Source organism: Peromyscus maniculatus, chromosome 18 (assembly GCF_049852395.1).
Source record: "Peromyscus maniculatus bairdii isolate BWxNUB_F1_BW_parent chromosome 18, HU_Pman_BW_mat_3.1, whole genome shotgun sequence".
In the NCBI taxonomy this organism is placed as follows: domain Eukaryota; kingdom Metazoa; phylum Chordata; class Mammalia; order Rodentia; family Cricetidae; genus Peromyscus; species Peromyscus maniculatus.
The window spans coordinates 24,029,981-24,053,937 of NC_134869.1; the positions used below are offsets into that span (position 1 = coordinate 24,029,981).

The 23,957-nt window shown below is 39.8% G+C and overlaps 2 long non-coding RNA genes across 2 annotated transcripts in view; one reads left to right on the forward strand and one right to left on the reverse strand.

Moving 5' to 3' along the window:
* The window catches only part of LOC121823738 (uncharacterized), a 114,301-nt gene that overhangs the window by 76,305 nt on the left and 14,039 nt on the right, over positions 1 to 23,957 (reverse strand). The window lies entirely within an intron of this gene.
* LOC121823688 (uncharacterized) lies at positions 13,887 to 17,009 on the forward strand. The gene is made up of 3 exons (XR_006065215.2): positions 13,887 to 14,293; positions 15,691 to 15,761; positions 16,838 to 17,009. It is a non-coding gene; the product is annotated as an uncharacterized LOC121823688 (long non-coding RNA).

The following is a 23,957-nucleotide window of genomic DNA, read 5'->3' on the forward strand; positions in this document are numbered from 1 at the left end:
AGATGGTAAATATTTCAGGTTTTGTGGTCTTTATCACACCTGCTAGATTCTACTCTTGTCACATGAAAATCGACACAGGCCAGTAAATGACTGATATTAGGATATTACACACACACACACACACACACACACACACACACACACACACACACGAGTCTGTCTTTATAAAATGGTGAGGGTGATGGTGGGGAGAGATTGAAGGTTGCCTGAGTTGTAGTTTGCCTGAGCCCCTGAGCCCCTAACTAGAATCTTAGGTACCACATGGCCAGATCAGAAAAACAAGCTGAGAAAGTCTTCAACTCACTCTGATGCAAAGTAGGTGTTGATGAAAGCTAATTGTAGTGATGAATAAATTGATAAAGGGTAGAGGTAGCAGTTGATACCAGACCATCTCAAAAGAAGCTTGACGTAGGGATGGCCAGAGAGCTCCGCAGTTAAGACCATTGGCTGTTCTTCCAGAGGACCCAGGTTCAGTTCCCCACACAGCAGCTCAAAACTGTCTATAACTCCAGTTCCAAGGGATCTGGCACCCTCACACAGACATGCATTTGGACAAAACATCGATGTACACAAAATAAAAGTAAATTAAAAAGGAATTTTTTTAAAAGAAGTTTGATGTAAATTATACAAAAGAATCCAAATCAGTTAATAACCAGGGTGGTTACCACATAGGCAGGAACTCCAAGTGTGGCTCAGCGTCATCTTTTGTCAGTAGACTCTTCAACAACACTGGTGCTCGCCCACAAATTCTACTTCCTTACCCGGACTTACCTACCCTGGAACAAAGCAAGCCTGTCACTTCTCCCCCAGGTATGGTAACTTGTTTACTGAGGCCGACATGCCAGTTACAGAATGATATCTGCACATTGCTTTCACTAGGCAACTCCTTAGCATGCACTTGCTTCCTGAACTAACTCATTCGACAATAGCAACAAAAACTTCATAACCAAAGTTTCAAGTTTACTGGATCCCCACTGGGTTTTAAATCATAGAAACTGCACCAGGGACTTAGCACTAAATTCTGAGGGATACAAACAACACCAGGACTCATTTCTCAGAAGCAACTTTCACCACCTACATGGTTCCCAGGGAACTGTCTCTCCACCCACCAGCCATCACTAAATGGCTCTTTATTAGTTTTCTGGAGGACTATAACGAAGTATCACACACTGAGCCGTGTAAATAACAGAAATGTATTGTCTCCAGTTACGGAGGCAAGAAGTTTGAGATAAAGGGGTCAGCAGGGTTGACTCCTCCTGAAGGGAAAGTCTGTTGCAGGCCTCTGTTCTGGTTCCTGATCGCTTGCTGGAAATCTTTACATTCCCTTATTTGTAGGTACATCGTGCTCTTTCTGCCTCCATATTGACATGATGTTCTCCCCACGTACTCTTCTGTTTCTGTGTCCAAATCTCTTATTTTTACAAGGACATCAATCTTATTTATTTATTTATTTAGTTAGTTAACATCCCTAAGACAGTTTCCCCTCCTTCTCCCCCTCCCATTCCCTCCTCCCTCCCCCCATCTACTACTCCACTGTTCCTGTTCAGAAAGGGGCAGGCTGCCCATGGGTATCAACAAAGCATGGCATATCAAGTTGCAGTAAGACTAAGCATTTCCCCTCATATTTAGGCTGGGCAAGGCAATCCAGTATGAGGAATAAGTTCCCAAGAACCAATCAGAGCATTAGGTACAGGACCTGCTCCCACTGTTAGGAGTTCCACCAACAGACCAAGCTACACCACTGTCACATATATGTAGAGGGCTTAGGTCAGTCCCATGCAGGCTCCCTGGTTGTTGGTTCAGACTCTACGACCCAGGTTATTTGTTTCTGTGGGTTTTCTTGTGATGCCTTTGAGCCCTCTGTCTCCTAGAAGCCTTCCTCCTTCTCTTCGGCAGGATCTCCCTGAGCTCAGCCTAATGCTTGGCTGTGGGTCTCTGCATCTGTTTCCATCTGTTACTGGATGAAGGCTCTCTGATGACAATTGGGATAGTCACCAATCTGATCACGGGAGAGGGCCAGTTCAGGCTACCTATCCACTATTGGGAGTCTTAGCTGAGGTCCTCCTTGTAGATTCGTGGGAGTTTCCTTGGCATCAGGTTTCTACCTGACCCTGAAACCGCTCCCCCTCCTTCCCACTCATCTTTTTCAGTACTCTCGCCTTCCACCCACCCCCAACCTGATCCCGCAAGTCCCCATCCCCACCCACCCCATCCACCCAGGAGATCTCTTCTATTTCTCCTTCCCAGCGAGATCCATGTGTTCCCCCCTTGGGCCCTCTTTTTCACCTAGCCATTCTGGGTCTGTGAATTGTAGCTTGGTTAAAGGACATCAATCTTACTGAATTAGGGTCCAATTGAATAAAATCATCAAGTTAATAATATACAAAAAATAAGGTCATGTTCAGATACCTGGGGTCAGAAATTCGATATCATGTTGAAACACACAATTCAACCCATAACAACTCTGAAGTCTCCCAAGCAAGGCCAATGAGAGACTCCCTGGGGACTTTTGGAAAGACCATTGAGCTATCTCATCCAGATAACTAAAGTGGTGCTATGTTAATCTCAAGAGCACTTAGTAAACATTTTTTTCTATATATAGAAATTCCAGCTGCAGTAATAAGAAAACTAACATACATAAGAGATGAAATATTTTTTTTAAATTGCTCAAACACACAGAAAGCAAAACATCACCTGTGGATGTGATGGCAACGGAGTCACTGGTTCCAGATGTTTCACAGCTGAGCCTCCAGCTGCCATGCCCATTCCAAGGTTTCCTTACATTCTGTTGGTCTTTGCAACTCTCAATATTAATATTAATATTTTAGCATCTTTCAGCCTTCAAATATTTGTCCTCCACTGTATTAATTTAGGAAATTCCATATAAGATATGATTGTAAGACATTCTTTACTCTACTAAAAATTATTACAGAAATATATACCACCAAATAAAGAATCATAAGGCACCCAAGAGGCTATTGAATAATTAAGTGTTCTGGTCAACAGGAAAAAAGAAAAGTCATCTGGCAACAATAGGAATATCAACAACAACAACAACAAGATTATTAGTCAGGACTTGGATGTTTTGATAGAGGTTGTTCTAAGTTTGGAGTTCAATAACAAAAGCTAACTTTATGCACCTTAGAGAAGTAGCTAATTGTCCTCTGCTGGCTGTGCCTTGTCTTCTCATAGATTTGATTTATACTTCTTCATATATTTGGCAAGTGTCTATGATTTTGACATATCTGAAGAACCAGTAAAACAGGAATTCTAGAGGATAATTCATTTGAGCAGCGAAAGCGAACAAGGAAAGAGTTCATACCAAGGGGAGGAAACCAAAGGCTAATCAGAAAGCAGTAGCCACTAACAATTTTACTCCAGTTCAGTCTGACAGAGCATGAAAACTGGAAAGAAAAAAAAAAAGCAAGTTTATTCCTTAAAACTCCATGAATCATTGAGAGTTCTGGTCAACCTCATTATCATTATACGTTACTTTGGCAATAGTACAATGATATGGCAATCTGTTATTCATATTTATCAACAGCATTGACTAACCAAAACAGATGACACTAGCAACACTCACACCACTAATTTTATGAATAAAATTACTGTTATCACCATGGTAAGCATAAGGGAAGAATATGGAATATCGCATGGTAGTTTGGAAAACTAGTTTGGTAGCATACTTGAAACCTCCAATACCAGGGATGTTCAGAACTATTTCAGAAAATATATGAAGATTTTTCTTTACAACCTACAAAGAAGACAGAAGAAAAAACAGACTGGTCATGTCTGTGATTACTATTATAACCTTACTTTCTCTTCTAATTTGGTTCAATCTAGAAAAAAAATTCATTCTTGTGACAATCGCTCTATGAAGCCTAGCCCAGCCTTCAGCTACATACAGGTCCTTTACTTCAGCCTCCCAAGTGCAAGTAAGAGAGGGCTGTGACAATATAATTAAGTAAAATTTAATATTTTTGAAGAATAATGAAAAAAACTTTTATATATTTTCAATTCTTTTCTACTATTTGTACAGCTTTATATTTCCTTGTATATTGTGATTACATACTTTAAATCATTTTCATTATCTATTAATAGTGTCATTTTATGAGTCTCTAAGGGGCAATTTGAAAAGCACTAGGAGACAAAACAACAACAAAAAAGAAAAGAAACAACAAATACTCACAGGCATAAAATGAATTTCTGTACTGTAGATATAACAGTCTTATTAAATGAGGAACACAGAGCCAAATGCAGAGTTAAAAGCCCAAGAGGTCAGAGCAGTAGCTAAGAGCTGAGACTAAAACCCTTTCTTACCCCTCACTGCTGCTGCTGTCCTTCCCCTGAGAGAGAGCTACTTCCAGTGTATCTGTCTTTTTATTGACTTTCTGTTCTGCCTTCTCATTGGTTGTAAACCCAACCACATGACCTCCTCGTCACTGCCTGTCTATACAGACATCCAGGTCTCTATGGTTGGTATTGAGATTAAAGGCTTATATCTCCATGCTGGTTGTGTCCTTGAACACACAAGGATCTGCCTGTCATGTGATCGGGATTAAGGGCGTATGCTACCACTGCCAGACTTCTGTTATGACTTGCTATTAGCTCTGACCCCCAGGCAACTTTATTTATTAACATACAAATAAAATCACATTTCAGCACAAATAAAATATCACCATACTGTACTGGGGAGATTGAGAAAGAATGGGCACCCCAAGTTCCTGGGCTACAGAGTAAGAGCTTGTGCCAGAAAACAAAGCTTAAAAGAAAAAAAAAAAAAAGACTCAGACAGATGAGTGTGTTGTTGTACAGGTCTGTAATCAGCCCTTGGGAAGAGGAGGCAGGAGGATCAGGAATTCAAGGTCATCTTCTACTCCATATTGAGTTGATGACCAGTCTGAGATATAGGTGAACTCTTGTGTTGGGGGAACATAAAAGAATTGGAACCACTATCTCTGGCTAACTGGGCAATCAGCTTCGATAGGGGCAGAAGTCACAGAACTCTCCCCATGTGGGGTGTGAACCAAACAGGTCTACAGAAGGCTTTGTCTATAGATTAAGAAATCCTCAGAACCTGCCTAAGTTGATGTCTTCTATGCTTTTTCTGTTCAATACCAACTCTGTCTTAATAGTCCAGTGTTGAAGCAGAGAATTTCATTATCTTTAAGTGACAGTAATGTTTTTTAAAGTTTTATCTGAATATACCCAAGCTTCAAAGACAAAAATCTAGGCATGAAAAACTGTTTAGTGACATTTTTTTTTTCCCCGGTTTTTCAAGACAGGGTTTCTCTGTGTAGCTTTCACCTTTCCTGGAACTCACTTGGTAGCCCAGGCTGGCCTCGAACTCACAGAGATTCACCTGGCTCTGCCTCCCAAGTGCTGGGATTAAAGGCGAGCACCACCACTGCCCGGCTTGACAAAATTTTTTAGAGCAAAAAAATTTCTGCATTTTTGTGTTGTGTGTTTTTGTTATTGTTTGTTTTTTTGGGGGGGCGGGGGGGGGGACTTGAGAAAGTATTGTTTTTGTCTTTTTCTTTTTGGTACAGGAAACTGAACCCAGGGCCTTGAACATACTAAGCAAGCTTTCTACCACTGAGCTGCAAAACCAGCCAATTAAAATTAAAAAAAAAAATTTTTTTCTTGAGGCAGATTCTCAATTGTAGCCCAGATTAGCCTTAAACTCAAGGTCTTCCTGCCTCAGCCTCCTGAACACCAAAATTAGACATGTACCACCAGGCTAAGCTCTTGTTTTAACTTCAAAAGAATATGAGTAAATTCTCACAAATTATAATCAAAACATCTGAGTCACAAATCAAACATTTTGAGTATAATAAAATAGTTTTCTATTGTAAATGACGTTATTTTTACCATTAAATAAAGTATCATATAACTAAAATTTATTTTAATTTCTCTTAACATTATATTTATATTGTAAACCACATATTTATTTTTTAGTTATATGAGTATTTACAGCATGCTATCATATTTAACGCTGAAAATAAGATCTTACTAAAAGCTGGAATTTTCTTATTTTAAAGTTGAAGCCACCTTCAAAAACTGTTTGATGTAGGTCTTAACATCCAACATAGAGTCACTAAATTTTAATTTCAAAAGTGAACTCTACAGCGCATAAGTGTCACTGGTTTCAATTTATTTTGCCATTTAAATAATGCTTCATGTTGTGTTGGCTTATTCAGTAGGAAGAATCCTGTTTAGAGGCAATTAAGATTATAAAAATCTTGGTTAATATTATAAAGATTTTTAAAGTATCTTCAGAAAATTCACTCTTCTAAATCTCATTTACTCTGTATGATACGGTCAATGTAAAGCCTCAGAAGGATTATAGAAATTAAGTCAGTATCCTTTATCTGGAAAAACAAGGCAGATGTAGGGTCAAGGACATTTCTGAGAAGGACTTCATCTTCCTTGGCTTTTTTCTTTCCTAACCCCTGAGAGTCACTGGCAAGCAATGTCATGGGTGCCCCTGTAGGGACCTTCTCCCATCCTTCGCCACTTTATTTAATTTTTGTGCAGAGAATTCAAGTGAAAGTTTTATCAGTTAGCAAAATTCCATTTTTCAGTGCAAAACGATACCTGAATCTGTAGAATTGATATTATGAGTTAGGCTTATAAATTATTTAGAAAGAATGCTAGGAGATTGTTTGGAAGTTGTGGGAGCTGTTCCCCCCCGCCTTTTTTAAGAATGTTTTATAATTATACTGCATGGAGAAAGATATATTTACTTAAATCATAAAGTGGGTGGCCAGTAAGATGGCTGAACAGGTAAAGATGCCTGCCATCAAGCCTGACCAACTGTACACACACACACACACACACACACACACACACACACACACACACACACACACCAAAAAAATGTGAAAAGGAAATGAAATTTACAAAGCAGACCCTGGCAATGATCTAAAGTGTGTGTGTGTGTGTGTGTGTGTGTGTGTGTGTGTGTGTGTGTGTGAAATCTGTTGCCTGTCTGCCTGTTTTTTGTTGTTATTACTTGTTTGTTTGTTTTGTTTTGTTTTTAACAGGGGCTTACCCTGTAGCCCAGGCTAGCCTGGAGTTTATTAGGTAACCCTGGGCTGTCCTCAAATTTGCAGTCCACTTGCCTCAGCCTCCCCAGGGCTGGTTTGTAGCCTGGGCCACCACACCCACTTATTTATATCTTACCATAGAAACCAGATGTTCGGAGAGTTAAGGAGACACCTTCTCAAATGTTCTCTAAACTTCTTTCCATATTTCATCAGCATGACTCTTGGACAGGACAACATTTATCAGTTGGTTATCAACAACTGCTTATATGAAACCAGAGTTCAAAAATGTGGTTAGACACTACCAAGAAAAAAAAAGTGAGAGAGAGAGAGAGATCAAATACTTCCTATTTTGCAGCTTTATAAAGAGAAAGGGTGTGGTTGGCAGAATTTTTAAAAAGCCAGAGTACTGCTGGTGGGACAACTGATAGTTTATTTGAGAGAAGTACTGTGATTATCTTTTAAATGGAATGTTTTCTAAAAGTAGGTATTTCATGATGTGAAGAGTTTAACTGGAGTAGTATATGTCATAACTAAAAGTTGCTTCCTTAAAAAAAACAAAAAACCTAAAGTAAAAAATTGCTGCTGACTTTGTCCTACCAAGAAACTGTCCAGCAGGACAATTCACCTTGAAGAAAAATGTAGCAACTGGTCAACTAGAAGATATAGATTGGCGAACAGAAAACTCAAAGAAAAAAATGTAAACAAATATTTAGTGACTTTGAGAAAATAGACTGGAAAATGAGAGGGGTAAAGAGAACAGAAAACAGCACTAAAGGGATTTAAAGTGGGAATACATTGACGAGGTGCTGATTTAGTTATTTTTTTTCTTCCCCTAAAAACACTTTTACAAAATAGAAGGAAAGAAAAGCTGAGTTATGGAAACTGTCATCACCCCCAAATTACAGAATTGAAACTCACTGTCACCAAAGTAGCACTTTCGCCTTACAATTACATGCCCTGCCTAGCATTTCTGGGCCCCGTCATCACGTGACCTGCCATGTCACCTGCATCAGACTCCACAGTTTGTTTCTTGCATCTTCCACCACTGCAGAGTCCCAGGAGTGTCAGAGGCCAGCATACCAGAAGCGGGGAGCGATAATGGGAATTTTGTAGCCATCACTGAAGTAACCTAATCCAAGTCCCCGGATGCTAATGTCTTGGGTTCAAAGACCATGCCAGAGGTAGCATACATTTAAGAGGAGAAAGTACATTCTCACAATGAAGAATCCTGAAGTTCTCCCCTTAATTGAGTGATCACTCTTCACCAACACTGGATCCCAGTCTGACATTCACCTGTGTGCTAGTACTGCCCAAAACACCAAAAATACTTTAACCTACATCCAATTCTGAAGAAGCTATCAAACAAACAGAATTCAGGACTCTCACTATGACAAGTGACCTGGACTTTCCAAAATGGTTAATATCATTTTTAAAAATGGAAATAGTTCTATTCAAAGAGATGGAAGATACTGTACCCAAATGTCATGCATGATTCTAGATCAGCACCTACAAAGATCAAAATATAGCTAAAAAAAAAAAAGATATTTGGAGACAGTTCTAAAATTTAAATATAGATAGCTTATGAGATAATAGGTTTTTAAATTATTATTAGTTGTCTTGGGTATGAGAAATTTATTATGTAGGATAATACCCTAATTCTTAAAAGATGTAGGTTAAATACTTGGATGTGATAGAATGCCTGCAAGTTACTTTCAAATGGCCCATCAAAAAATGTGTGTGTGTGTATGTGTGTGTGTGTGTGTGTGTGTGTGTGTGTGTGTGTGTGTGTGTAAGACATGAATCAAATGTGGCGAGATAACAATTGGTGAAATGTATAAAATATATTTAAATGTTTGGTGTACTATTATACATTTTTTTAAGTTTTAAAATTTTGTAAATATAAAGTCAGGTGGCAAAGAGCTATTGGGAAAAGTCATAGAGCCTGAAAGATTTGACTGTTGTCTCTACACTAAGCAAGGCCTCCAGCCCTCAGAGCATGAAAAGGGTAACCTCACTGACTTGCTCTACAAGACTGTTCTAAAGGTGAATAATGATATGATGTCAAGGGAGTGTTTGTGAGCTACGAAATCCTTCTGAGTTCTCAGCTGTGGGCAGAGGCTAGGAAACTCACTAGCCTCTAATTGAAATCTAACATCTCCTTGACCTACAAAGGTAGGCAGGAGTTAGTGTGTCACGTATCTAGAGTATAATAAGAGCTCAATAGTCCCGACTCTATTGTCACCGTAGTTCATTTTCTTAACTTGAAAGAATGACGGTCATGAAAAGCATGAGTCATTTAGGCTCCCTCTCTTCTTTCCTTTCCACATCTCAAAGACACACCTATTCTGAGCCAATACTACAAGAAGATACTCTATCACTGACTGACTCACGCTTTCCATGGCCCTCACTTGGGCAACTTACAAAAACAAACTGTGATAACAGAGCTAACACACTATGTTCCAAACCTAACTTGTGATCACCATACCCTTTAAAAAATCCCATTCAGTGCCTCTCGAGTGAGAGGAGACTCAGGACAAAACTGTGGCTGCATCTTTGATTCCCCTTTCTTAGCAGCTACCTCTGGTCATTCAGGAAGAAATTCTGTTGGCTCTTTTAAAATATATGAAAAGTCTATTTCCTACCATGTCTACTACCATGACTCAGATATAAGCCATCACCACCTCTTACGGAAGACCAATGAAACACCCTTCCAGAAGGCCTTCCTGCATCCTCTCTTCTCTTGCTACTTAATTATATGCCTTCTACATATAATTATCCTGTTAAGAAATGTCACATTATCTATTCCTCTACTTAATACCTTGTAATGATTCCCATTTTCTTCAGAATAAAAGCCCAAGTCCTACAAATGATCTTAAGAACATACATTTGTATATGTGATAAATACAAAACTAGACTTCCTTACCACAGTGACCTAAACTCCTGTCTCCACTTTGCATGCCACACTCACTTCCTTATTGCTCTGTGAATATGCAGACAGACGTGTTCTCACCTTAAGGCATTAGTATTAGCCATTCTCTTGCTTCCAAATGCTTTTCTCAGATGGTTATGTCCATCATCTCTACATCTCTAGCCAAGTCTCATATACCTTAGGCATATTCTGGCAACCTTTTCAAAAATAGTGGCCAACTATTTTTGAAATTGGACTAGGCCAATTCCTAGTGCCTCTCATTCCTCTGTACTTTTTCGATAGCACTTGTCACCTTCCAAAGTTCAGACAAATTATATGTTGCCTATCACTAGATTATAGTTGGGTGGTATATTATAGCTCATATGTTTAAATGATGTATTTGTTTTTGTTACTCTGTTTTATTTTGAGACAGGTTATCACATAACCGAGGCTAGCCTCCATCTCACTGTGCAACTCGTGATGACTTTGAACTCCTGATTCTTCTCACTGCTGAGATTACCTGTACCACTATGCCTGGCTTCTTCTTCGTTTTTTTTTTTTTAGTTTTATTTCCAATTTTTATGAGTAATATGCAAACGATGTACTATTGTGACCCAGGATGGTAGCACACACCTTTAATCCCAACACTTGAGAGGCTAAGGCATGATCATGCATGAGCTTGAGGCCAGCCCGGGGTACATAGCAAAATGTTGTCTCAACAGTGACACAACAAAAAACAATATCCAAATCATGCTTAAGTATGGAATTCAGTGGTACCAAGCACATTCGTGTTGTGCAACCATCAACACAATCCCTCTCCAGAACGCTTTCCTTCTTGCAGAACTGAAACCATAGCCATGAAATATTTCCTCATTCTCATATCTTCACATTTCGTAAGAACCCAGGACAGTTTCTACCACACTGGTACTTACCATGTTTTCTGTTGACTAAATAAATAAAATACCTCACGCGGAACTTCAGATGTCATCTCTATGGGGAATGTTTCCAAATTTATAACTCAAGCACAGATTCTCTGTCAAATTCCTGCAGTTTTATCTGAATTATGCCCTCTCTGGCCGTCAGAAGCACTCACACCCTGTGAAACATCCGTACTATTTCAAGTATCGGCCGTGCCTCTTGCACGGTTGTGTTCTCCATTATCACGAGCGGGCAGTCTTAAGCATGGCACACATCTGCTAAGACTCCAGCGTATGAATAAAGGACAATATCAGAGTTGCGAGTACTGGGCCTTCCTAACCCACGTCTTGCTTAGTACCTCCTCCATGGTTCCAAGTCAGCCAACATGTGTTAAGGCTAAGACACTGTGGACAGGAAGAGGACAGGCGGACATGCATTCAACTATCGCCTTAGTGTTATAAAAATCAAGGCTTAGTATGCACATTAATATCCTTAATATTAATATATTATATATGTTATAATATATTGTCACCATATAATATATAAATACACATCATTATATATCATTATTATATTGTTTATATGTTATATATTGATAGTATTTATTATATAAATAATATATCCATATATATGTTGGGCCGAGTGATGGAGAAGAGCCTGGAGGTAAGGACGAAATGACTCAGAGTATTAACTCACTTGGAAAATGTGGGCTAGAACAATACCAGGCTCCCAGGAGGTCAAGCTGCTGCCCAGACGGCCGGTTTTCTTGGGGACAACATTGAGATGGAAAACTTGGGACGCCACAATTGACACTCTCCCACCTCACCTCCAGGAGAAGGTCACGACGTCTGGAGTCCATCCTGCGGAACCTATTATTAGCAGCGAGGAAGCCACCTTTTTAGGAAGACGTATGATTGTGTCCGTCAAACTTACTTGCATGCAGCCGGTAGGAAAGGTTCCAGATTCCTTGGCAGCCGCGCGCCTGTAAACCAAGAGGCAGGCTGACAGCAGGATCCGGAAACAGAGCTGTGAGCAGCAGTGAGGAAGACACTCTTCCACTCTCCTGTAAGAGTAGAGGGGTGACAGCTGCCGGGGGGAGGGTAGCCAACTGGGTAGAGACACCGCAGGGGAATCGACAGCTGCCACAGCGTCATGGGACGGGGTCCAGCCAGCACGCGGAAGGGTTTAGGGGTTTATGCAGGTCGGTTTGTAATTAGACCCTTGGAGCTCTTCTTCTCCCCCACCTCCTCCCTGTGCGGTGGGATAATTCCGAGGAAAGAGAGGCCCAGTGAGATCAGCTCGGTTGAATGATTTCTTCTTTGAATTTGTCACCTACAAAATGGGTCATAGAAGGCCCATGTGCCCCCAACTCATAGAATTCTGTGCTCGCAAATTTCACTCCAGTTGAATTTTTTCTCAAACCGTGAGTTAAACACATCCCATAACCTTAGACCTGAAAAGTTGGAGCTAACTTCTAACGGCTGTTCAACAAAGGGAGATAGTCCCCTTCATATCCTAGACCATTGTTCCTCTATTTTTAAACCCCTCTGTTGTGACACCTAAATGAAAAGCTATAGCTTTTTAGAGGCCAAAGGAATAGGAGATTGTGTGGTGATAAAAAAAAATTTTTTTAAATTAAAAAAAAAACAAACTAAAAAGCAGTCTCGTCTTTTAAGCTTGTCACAAGCCAAATGCACAAGCAGCTCACAAGAAAATCCTTCCTGCATCTCTCCTAGACCAGCCAGGCCCAGTGGCTTGTTGGGGAAGGAAGTTAGAAACATGAACAATATGAGGCCAGGAGGCAGCCTTAGTGCATGATACAGAATATTTTTTAATGAAATTCAACCAGGTGCAGTAGCATACATTTGTAATCCTAGCAATAAGAAGGTGGAGGCTGGGAGGGTCATGAGTTCAAGGCCAGTCTCAGCTAAATAGGAAATTTGAGGTTAGGCTGTGGTACGTGAAACCTTGTCTCAAACAAGTATGGGGGCTCGAGAGATGGATCAGTCAGTAAAATCCTTGCTGGTCAAGCATAAGGACCTTGTTCAACCTTCCCAGAACCCATGTAGAAAAGCTAGGCACAGTGGTGTCCATTTGTAACCTGAGTGCTGAGGACACAGAGACAGGAGGATGCCTGGGACTTGTTGACTGGTCAACCTACCCTACCTGGCAAATTCCAGGTCAGTAAAATACCCTGTTGGAAAACAACAACAACAACAGAGATGGTATTTGAAGAATGCTTTGTCAAGAAGTTGACTTTATCTCCTCGTGTATAAAAATACATGTGAGCGCGCGCGCGCGCGCGCGCACACACACACACACACACACACACACAAATACAAACACAATTTTACTCAGTTATCAAATCTTATGTTATATTCACTCCAGAGCCTTGGAGTCTGAAGAATGCTTAAGTTCTTATAGTCCAAAAGAAGTATTGAGAGAGAGAAAATACAGATCTAAGATGTTACTAAGGTTTGGGTGGAATTGTGGAAAGACGAGGGGAAGAGCCTAAACTGAGGATGTAGAAAAAGGTTTTCAAAAAGTACATCTGTTGGTTAATTGTAGACATTTTCACTAACTTAACCATATAAGCCATCTTATAAGTACAGTGGGGATCTCGTTGCTGGTTGTCATCTAAAGTTATTCTTGTTTCAAGAATCCCGGTTTTGTGGTGTCATGGGATGAGTGACAGTCTAAGTCAGAGGAGGGAAAACTTTCTGTACAGAGCCAGGTAGTAAATATGTCACACTTTGCAAGGATCCTGTCACAACTGACCAACTTTCCTGTGCTAGCACAAAAACAGTCATAGCTGATATAAATATGAACATGCATGGCTGTGTCCCAATAAAACTTTATTTCCAAAACAGGTCCCAGCTGGGGTTTTTTTCCACTATCCACAGTTTGTCAACACTTGGTCTAAGGCCATCACAGAAACTTCATTTCTTTTTGCTAGTGACTGATCTGAAGCCGAGGTGGGTGACCTAGTTCTGCCCAGTGAGAAGGGAGATTCTGCTAGAAGGTTTCTGATAAAGATTTCATTTGATGATAAAAGACGAGGGATATAAAGAGGAGGTTGTTTTATTCTCCCTCTCCCTTTCTGCTTTGGATACTTGTTCAAGGACATACAGCTTGAAGTGGTGGTAGTCATCTTGTCCTATGAGACTTGAAGTTGGAAGACAAAAGGCAACACACTTGGGAGGATGGGAGGCAGGATGAAAAGACTCAGGATCCTTACTGACTCACCGAACTTCTACCTCGCTCCAGATTTCTTAAGAAAACAGTAACTATCCTGATGACTGAATCATTGCTGGTTTGATTTTGCTCCTTACAGATGGAAGCATGCCGAACTCACACATCCACAAAGGCACAAGATGTGAAGTGATTTTAACATGAGCATTAAAGTCTTCTGCAAGGGGTGAGTGGATTTCCTACCGTGTGACTGGGAGCATGAGCTCTTAAATAAGGAAAACAAAGACTAATTATAAAAAAAAAAAAAGTACAGGATTTCCATAGTAAATGCTATAGAAGCCATAGAAATACAAGTTACACTAGTATCGGCTGTGGGTTCTATGGAGGTGTTAATGTGCCTGTAAAAGCAATCACTGTCACATGTGAGATAACATTAAGTCTATATGTGTAAGGTAGCAACAATACGCTAATTGTCTAAGCTTGGAACCGGCCAATCATAGCCCACTTTTATTTAAATGCTATCTGAATACTTCTATTCCCAAATCCTTAAATACAGTACTTCCCCGATATCAATAGTTTTGCTTTCTGTAACAATGGTTACCCACTGTCCACTGTTGTCTGGATATAGATGGAAACTTCTAGAAATGAGCAATTCCTAAGTTTTAAAGAGCTTGCTATTCTGATTAGCACAACAAGATCTTACAGCATCCTTACCCATCCTTCCCAGAACACAAACCATCCCTTTGGCCACTGTATCCACACAATATGTGCTATCTGCCTCTTATGTACTTGGTACTCTCAGTTACCAGAAGACTAGTCACAGTACTCTTATTTTTTGCCGTTCAATATTTTTCCTTTCTCTAGAAACTACTGGTTTTTTAATGTCTTACTGTGTCTAATTTATAAATTAAACTTTATTAAGAGTATGAATATGTAAGGAAATCTCTCTCTCTCTCTCTCTCTCTCTCTCTCAGTTATTATTATCCATGGCTGGGACATCTACTAGTTGTCTTAGAACATATCCAACACAGATAAGGGGAGAGGATTGTATTCTCTGTGATTATTGTAAGATACAAAGGACAAATTGAGAAACTGCAACGAAGTACACAGGACCTGTAAAACCTATACTAATTGCTATCTATTACTGTCATGCCTTTGACCTCAAAAGTTTACTGACTCCCTAGTCCAGACCATAGTTCTAATTACTCCCATCTAGTCCCCAGAATTAGGGTTTATTTAGTCAGTCTCTTCATACTGCAGATGGAGATTTAATGGCCTAAAGCTAAAGTGTCTGGCTCAGTCTTGTAAACACTTGGCAGAATCAAGACTCATTGCATATATCAAAAAGAAGAAGCATCAGATGTTACAAGCCAAATGCTTCTAGTACTTGTGAGCCTTTTCAAATGTATTTTAATGACCAGGCTTCCCAAGCTTTCAGTGGCTTATATTTCTTCACAAGAACCCATTCTGTTCCAATATCATCAGTAATCTGTCCACAATGTTTGTATTTTCACTAGCAACCACTTCTCTTTGAAATGGAGGTAAAATTAATTCTGCTGGTACTGGGTGATTTTCTGCATCTCCCTTTTTAATTCTCCTTCTTTGTATTCTTCTCTCTTATAGCTGGACCTGAGTCCACTCAACTTCTCTGTTTAAAGCCAAGCCAAGATCTTAGAAGTAATATGCAATAACTTGTAAGTGTCTCAACACTCATACCCTTGAGCTTAAGTACCTTAGAAAAGGCCCAAGGTCCTCAATAAGAAGCTAACTAATGTTATTTGAGGTAGAATTATTTGGTGAATAATATAACATTAGTCAAAAAGTAGGTTCATTAGGATGTGGGGGGGAAGGCTATAGAAAACACAGAGACAAACATAAAAATCTGAATCCGATGAAACACCTACAACAAAGAGGCAGAAACCTGGATGTAAGACATAATTGTGTAGCTAATAGCATTTAACTCTTAGCCAAAACAGGAAACTTCTTTAACATTTGACACAGTCATCTAGAATTTACCATATTGTTCTAATAAAAGATCTACCTTAGAAGATGGTAACAGGTGTCACGAGCAAAATTTCATAGTAAATGAAATCTGAACACGGTATTTAATAACTTGACATAGTATCCACATTAGAGATCCACAACACACACTAAAATAGTAACATTTCAGAAAACACTTGATGTAAGTGCTTTGGAGCCAAAATTGTCGTAGAATATTATTTTAAGGTGTGTCACTTTTGTTTATGCTGCATTTGTTTAACTCTGTGAAGCTGTGATACCTTGGCTGTCTAAAACACCCGATGGTCTAAAAAAGAACTGAACAGCCATTGGCGAGGCAGGAGAGAGAAATAGGCAGGACTAGCAGGCAGAGAGCATCAACAGGAGGGGAAATTTGGGAAAAGAAAGAAAAGAGTGAGAGGAGGACGCAAGGGGATAGCCACACAACCAGCCACGTCAGGATCGTGATGAGAAAAACCACAGAGACAGCTGCCCCAAACTAATGGGAACTCAACAGACTCAAGAGTGATCTTTTAAATTTACCTTAGCAATGTAGTTCAGCATGCCAGACACAGTGCTCAAAGCAGGCATGCTGGCTCTCCCCAATTCATCCTGAGGTTGGCTTTGGATATAAGTGTATTAGTTAATAATCTATCTGACTACAAGGAGCAGAATGTAGGAGCAAGATCACTTTAAATAAATAAATAAATGCCATTTGGGATGTAGTAGCAATGAATCAATGTTTTGTTTTTTGTTGTTTTTTTTTTTAAAGAAAATCGTCTCTAGGATCCTGCTGGGATTTTTCCCATGAGCACTGGGCCACGAAGAAATGATATTAAAGTACTGGTTATCCAGTAGCACATGGTAAGCCCTGAAATCATGTGCAATCAAGTGACATATGGATTGAGTATGTGGTATTTATATACTTAGGAGTGTGTGTGTGTGTGTGTAACAACAATTAAAAAAGGCCGTGAATTTGAGAGCTAGTAAGAAATACATGGGCAGAACGGGAGGGAGGAAAGAGAAGGGGGAAAGTGATGTAATGACATTTTAATTTTAAAAAATGAAATGATGGGCTGGAGAGATGGTTCAGCGGTTAAGAGCACTGGCTGCTCTTCCAGAGGACCTGGGTTCAATTCCCAGCACCCACATGGCAGCTTGCAACTGTCTGTAACTCTAGTTCCAGGGCATCTGACACCCTCACACCAACTCACATAAAATAAAGTTAAATAAATTATTAAAAAAAAAAAATGAAATGAAAAACCAAGAAGCAACGAAAGAACTATATAAGACATAGCCATTATATTCATAGTTCAATGTGAAAAAAAAAGGGAAACTGCAGAGTAAACGTGCAGCATAAACTCTTAACAGGAATGTTCAAAGACTTTTTGAAAATAAAGCTTTTGCTAGAAATCCCACAGCAGACATCTGCTCAGGTATTATTAAATAGAACAGTGTCACAGCATCCTTACCTGTAGGGGAAGCCTAAAAAGAAAGAAAAAAGCAGGATTGTTTTGAACAGCCTAGGCCAGTACTTTCCAATTATATATATTGGTTTTTCGAGTTCGAGACAAGGTTTCTCTGTGTAGTTTTGGTGTCTGTTCTGGATTTTGCTCTGTAGAGCAGGCTGGCCTCTAACTCACAGAGATCAGCCTGCCTCTGCCTCCCAAGTGCTGGGATTAAAGGCATGTGCCACCAACGCCCGGCTTCCAATGATATTTTATGCATACCATATATATAATTTTAAAGTAGGGGCTGGAGAGATGGCTCAGCCGTTAAAGGCTAGGCTCACAACCAAAAATATAAAGTAAAAGAAACAAGTTCATTGATTATATTAGCATAGTTAACTATAAATCAAAACATAATTATTTCAACATGTAATCTATATAAAATTGTTAATGTGGTATTTTGCTTTTTGTACTTTGTGAAATCTAGCTTACATTTAATACTTACAGCATTTCAATCTGGACTCATCTTACTTCATATAGTCAATAGCCACAAGTGATTAGTGGTTTGCCTTCCTGGATATCACAGCGTTAGAACAATCAGATTCATTGCTTGGCACAAAGCATGTTGGGATAATTTTTTTTTTTAGCACAGAAGGGCACTGTGGGGCGCATCTGTATACAGGCAGTGAGCAAAGACGGTGGCATCCAAGCACTTATTGACATTATTGCCTATTAGCCTGGACTGTCTAATAATATAAAGTGAAGTGCAGTTGCTTGCATTTACGTGCTTAAGGAATACCACGAGCTGTTCTTGAAAGTTTGTTTTACAATTCAAAAGCTGCAGACAGACTCACATTCCCAGATGTACTCATTCAATACATATTTGCTGGTGACTTTACAGTATTTTTCAATTTCCTTCAACACCTTCTCGGTGGCATCTGGAAGTTCTCACAAGCTATTTCCTCTGAAAGGAACCATGTTCCCTCCTTGCCCCACCCTCCCATCTCTGAATCTGGATGAGTCTAACCCATCTTCCAACTCTCAGATTAAATGTTACTGCCTCAAGGAAACCTTCTTCCAACTTCATATCACATACTTCCATGGCCTCCCGTCACTCACCCATCATTATGTTCATTGGACTTTACAGTAATTATGTCTTTTATTATCCCACTACTTAGCTATATTGCGTGCCCCACAAGGTCTGAAACCTTGTCCATCTCATCAGGGACTGAAGCAGACTGTCTGCCCCCATATTTAATATATGATTATTGGATGAATAACTGAATGAAAGAAATGCCATGCACTACACTAAGTAATGCAGTGGGGGGTTAAGACAGACTTCAGTACAAATTAAAATACAGTATGGTCAATACAATTTGTTATGAATTCAACGCCTGGAATGTAGGAGTAAAAACCCTAAAGTGCATTTTAAGAAATTTGTCCCTCTGCAGTCAGGGTGGGTACAAGCATTCTAGACAGGAGAGATGACAGTCCTTTTGGCTAAGAAGACATAAAATCCTGAATCAAGGCAACTAGAGTGTAGGTGTAGGTGACGGGAAATTCAATATCTATTTGGGTAAGTAGAATCAGTAAGATTTGTGACAAGAACAGTTATCAATAGCTGAATAAATACAATTTTTCAAACCAGGCTCAAAGCCACAGGAAACTTCTTAACTGATGGCAGAAGGTCTTATGCAGGCTGCTGAGGGAGAAAAAAACATTGGCGGTCTTACCCAGACCTAGACCCTGCGTGCTACATTACCAACACACCAGGCCATACGTGCCCCCTGGTGCAATGGCGGTATAACAGTTATGAGGTAACCAACTGCTCTCTGATAGGATTGGAGGCCCTTTCTACAGAGCAAAACTCATGCCTGTTACTATAAACCTGGTCAAAGGCCTGAATCTGGTGAGGCCGGAGGCCCTTGGTTAGCACCGATCATTGCTATTTTGTTAAATGGGCATGTTGTCATACTGCCATTTAAATAAATGTTTGTACCTATGGATTTATGTTTCTCTCAATTTTGGAAGCTTCTTTTTGCAGCGGGGAGCAGTTTATGCAGAGACTCAAAGCTGGTCAAAGTGCCAAATATAAGTAATCATGACCTGCTCAGCTGCTGCTGGATCATCTGCATTAACCCCGCTAAGGCTTGAGAAACATCCAGGAAGAGGAGGCGGAACAAATGTAAGAACCAGAGGACGGGCAGAGGGCCATGAAGTCCCTTGTCTTCTGAACAGGACTACTGAGCTCATGAACTCAGAGCAGCGGTGGTTATATGAGTAAAGACTGGCACAAGATCAAGGCAGTCACCATCCGCCATGAATGGGGAACAAGCTCACCAGACCCCACCCCTACGTGATGGCTGCCGTGGGAAGGAGAATCTTGGGGGTGTGTGTGGCCATTGGTAGTTTTCTCAAGCTCCAGGGGACCATCCCACACATATGTGCAGCACTCATTGGATATAGCAGATTTATTTAAAAGTAAAACAATAACAACATAAAGTTGGAAGGGGATATAGTATGGGAAATCTGAATAATAGGGGTGTGGGGATTGTATATAACCATATTTGGTTGGATGCATATATGAAGTTCTCAGAAAACGCATATTTTAAGTGAAAAGGGAAGTTCTGGTGTCTACATAGATGAGCTAATTTCCATATTATTATGTGATATAGCTCTAGGTGAGCATCCCCTTGATGGCGTATTCCTTGAATACTATTATTATGTATGTTTACCTCAGGGTACATTATGGATTATGTTATGCAATACTAAGCACTTGTTTGATTAATTGGTCAATGGATTAATGAGGAGTAATTTTTAAATTCCCTTCAAATTTCTGCTAGCCCCACAGGCCTATACCTGTCAGTATCTGCTTACACTGGTTATTTGCTGTGTGAGATTTATGAATTTGTCTGTGCCTTTAGTAGATTGGGATTGTGAGGGTTAATTTTAATGGAGTGGATTTTCCAACTTAACTGAACTAAATATACTCTGAGAGGTAGGAAAGCATCCTGTCTAGGTGTGTCTGTGAGATGTGAGAGGGTTCAGGGAGAGCTGAATCAGTAGACTAAGCAACATGGGTTACCCTTTCTAAAATGGTTAGGATTCCTTCATTATGCTAGGAGTCTAAATAGAACAGAAAAGCTGAGAAAAGGGAAAATTGCTTTTTTTTTTTTTTTTTTAAACTAGCGCTGAGACACACATTTTCTCCTACCCTTGACTCTGGAGTTCCTGGTTCTTCAGTTTTGAAACTTGGACATCAGCCCACCCATGAGTCCTCAAGGTCTTCAGCCTCAGGCTTATTACCGCAAGTTTTCTCACTTCTGTCGATTTAAGACAACAGACTATGGGACTTCTGAGTTTCCATAGCTGCATGATTGATTTCCTACAGTGAATCTCCTTTTGTATGAATCTTTATATTCTTAGCCTATTGGCTGCATTCTCTGAGAACTGTGACTAATACAGTAACCATATTGACAGCAATAATCTTGCTTAGGTCACTCATAGATAAATCTAACCCCATACCAGAACAGTTGTTGGCACAATAGTTTTTTTTTTTTTAAATAGGCAAAAATAAAGAAATAAAAATAAAATAAATAATACTATAATAATAAATAAAAATAATACTTTGGTTATTCATTGCTATGCAATAAGTTACTCCCACATGTTATAGCTTAAAACAACGGACATTTTATTAGATTTCATGACTTTAATGGGTCAACAATTGAGGCAGGGCTCAGTGGGGGAGAGTCTTCTGCTCACTGAGGACATTCAGTGATAATGAGGGGGCAGATGACCTGGTCTGGAAGACTTAAGACAGCTTTACTTGATAAGGATGACTGGAAGACCAGGCTTCTGTGGGTCTGATGGCCAGGGTCACCTACACTTCTCCAAAGTGGAGGTCTGAGTGCTTTTGTTTGCCTGAGACTCTTCTGAATGAGTATTCAGAGACATGTGGTGGATTTCCTATCACTTAGCCTTCCAATTCTCACTCTGTCTTGGCCGGTTCCTTAAGCGGGTCACCAAGTCTAGTCTATTTTCAAGAGGAGAACGCTCTCCAAGGGAGGATTAGTGGGGAATTTATAGGCATTTTTCAATCTTCTGCATGCATCAATGAAAAAAAAAAACACACAGGTAAAATCGGGCAGGGATCTAAAATAGAACAGTGATTGCCAAATGAGCCAGACATAAGTAGCCAGCAAGAAAATTTATAGGTTATGCATACAAAGAGCTAACTTTTTTTTTTTTCCAGTGCCAGGGAACAAACCCAGGACCTCAAGCAAACCCAGCCACAAATACTGACATTTATAGGGAAATCAAAACCCTTGAAAATATCTATAAAACACTACTATTGACCACTTGATTGACTGCTTTATATGTATTCTCTGTGTCCTAATAAACCACACTATTGAGTGGATACTCTTATACTCCCACCCATTTTACAGATTATAAAACAGTAATACTCACTACCACAATTGTTGAGGGGTAGCACTGAGTTAGGAGTCTAGGAATTTCAACTCCAGAACCCTTGCTCTTTCCCTCCAAAGCAGTGGGCTCTGGAAGTGAGCATTATAATTTATTGCAGAGCTGAGTTCCACCCTCAGCGTGAGCAGGAAGGGCCTATTTTAAGAACATGAAAAAGGAAACGAACTTTAGACTCAGTCCTGTGTTGTAATCCTGGTTCTTCTCAGCGCTAACTGCAATGGGGGTAAGCTATTTAACTTTTAATTACTCATGTGCACATGGCGGGTGATACCATCTAGTTTGTGAGGTACCACAAAGATTAAAGAGAATCATTTCAAGTGCCTAGAAGAGTCACCACTTCGAAAGGCTTAGAAAGTTTTAGTTCTTTTTGCAGACCTGGAACTATTGCCCTACTTACAGGGAGAATCAATCCTCGCGTGTGTCACAATTTTTCATAAGAATTTCTCATGACACAATTAAATATTTATACTGAAAGAAAAAAAGCGCTCCAGAAACTTAGATTGATCTGTCTCCCCACCAGTTTAGTGGCTGTCCAACCTAGTATGAACAACAGAACAAAGTCTTTAAACAAAAGCAAGGGTACCACTAATACATTAATAATAGGAGACTGTCAACACAGTTTTTTCACTGGTTATAGAAACAGCTTTATAACTTGCTTTCATTTTACTTAAAATTGAAATCAGAATGATCTACAATATAACATTAGAAAGAAAAAACCAACAAGTGTCTAACTCCAAGTTCTACTCCCACTGGGCGAGGGGCCGTAGCAGCACTAAGATGCCGGCATTTCTAGCCCTCACAATGTTATCAGCATTATCAACATGAATATTTTATCACCAGCAGTGTGCAGTCAGATTGTTGGATATGGTTCTTTGGAGACAGGGTCTCACTGTGTAGCCCAGACCAACCTCCTGCCTCCATCTCATAATACTGGGATAACAAGTGTGAGCCACCACACCCAGCTCCTACACGACTGTGCTAAATCTAACAGTAGCTAACTCCCTACCAAATAACGAAGAATGTCAACTGCATTTAGCATGCTCAAGTAGTTCTGTGCGGTCTGAGTAAAGATAAGAGATAAAGGTAAGACCGGGCAATCCAAGAATGCAAAATGTGAGCGTTGCCGGTTGACAAGGGATATAGAACAGCTTGTATAGGCACCAAGAAAGAATCTTTACATGCTCAAGAAAAAGAAAAAGAAAAAAAAAAAAGAACAAAACCCAACCAACCAAACAAACAAACAAACAAAAAAAACAAAACAAAACAAAGATGAAGTAGCTTGAAGTAAAGTGCAGGATGGTTTAGAACAAAGCCTTAGAGACAAATATTCAACAAACGCAATAGGAGAAAACTTTGACTTCTAAAAATGTTTTACTGTCAGCTCCACGTTTAAAATGCAGAACCTCCCTCTAGCATATGCATTACAATGGCTTAGGGTTACCAAGCTACAGTTTTGAGTCTTCAAGTAGAAGCCTTGGATGTGAGGATTAGGGAAGGAAGGAGGAAATGGGCACAAACAAACTGGCGATTTCAGTCTTCTTACAATTGACGAGCTTATGGGTTTTACAAACGCAAAGGGCAACAGAATGTGGGCTGTGAAGGAAGCAGATTGCGGGGAGAGCGAAACCAGAGACAATTTTGACTTTGAGAAAACAGTCTCCAAGGGTGAGAGTAGGCTGCTGACCCAGGGCAACAGGAGAAGTGACTGTAATTATTATATTAAACAAAGCCTTTTATGGCCAATGACTTAAAAGGAATCGCAAATCTCTTAATTATATAATAAATGCGTTTCTGAAAGCCTCCTATGAATTAGCCAGTGGAGACCAATTAAAGCGATAATAGTTTACTCTTTGTTCATTAGGTGGCTATCAGCAAGCTTGGCAGCCAAACAAGGAAACAACAGAGCAAAATGGACTTTCGTCCACGTACAGGATTAAAAGTCTACGCATCTTTGCAGTC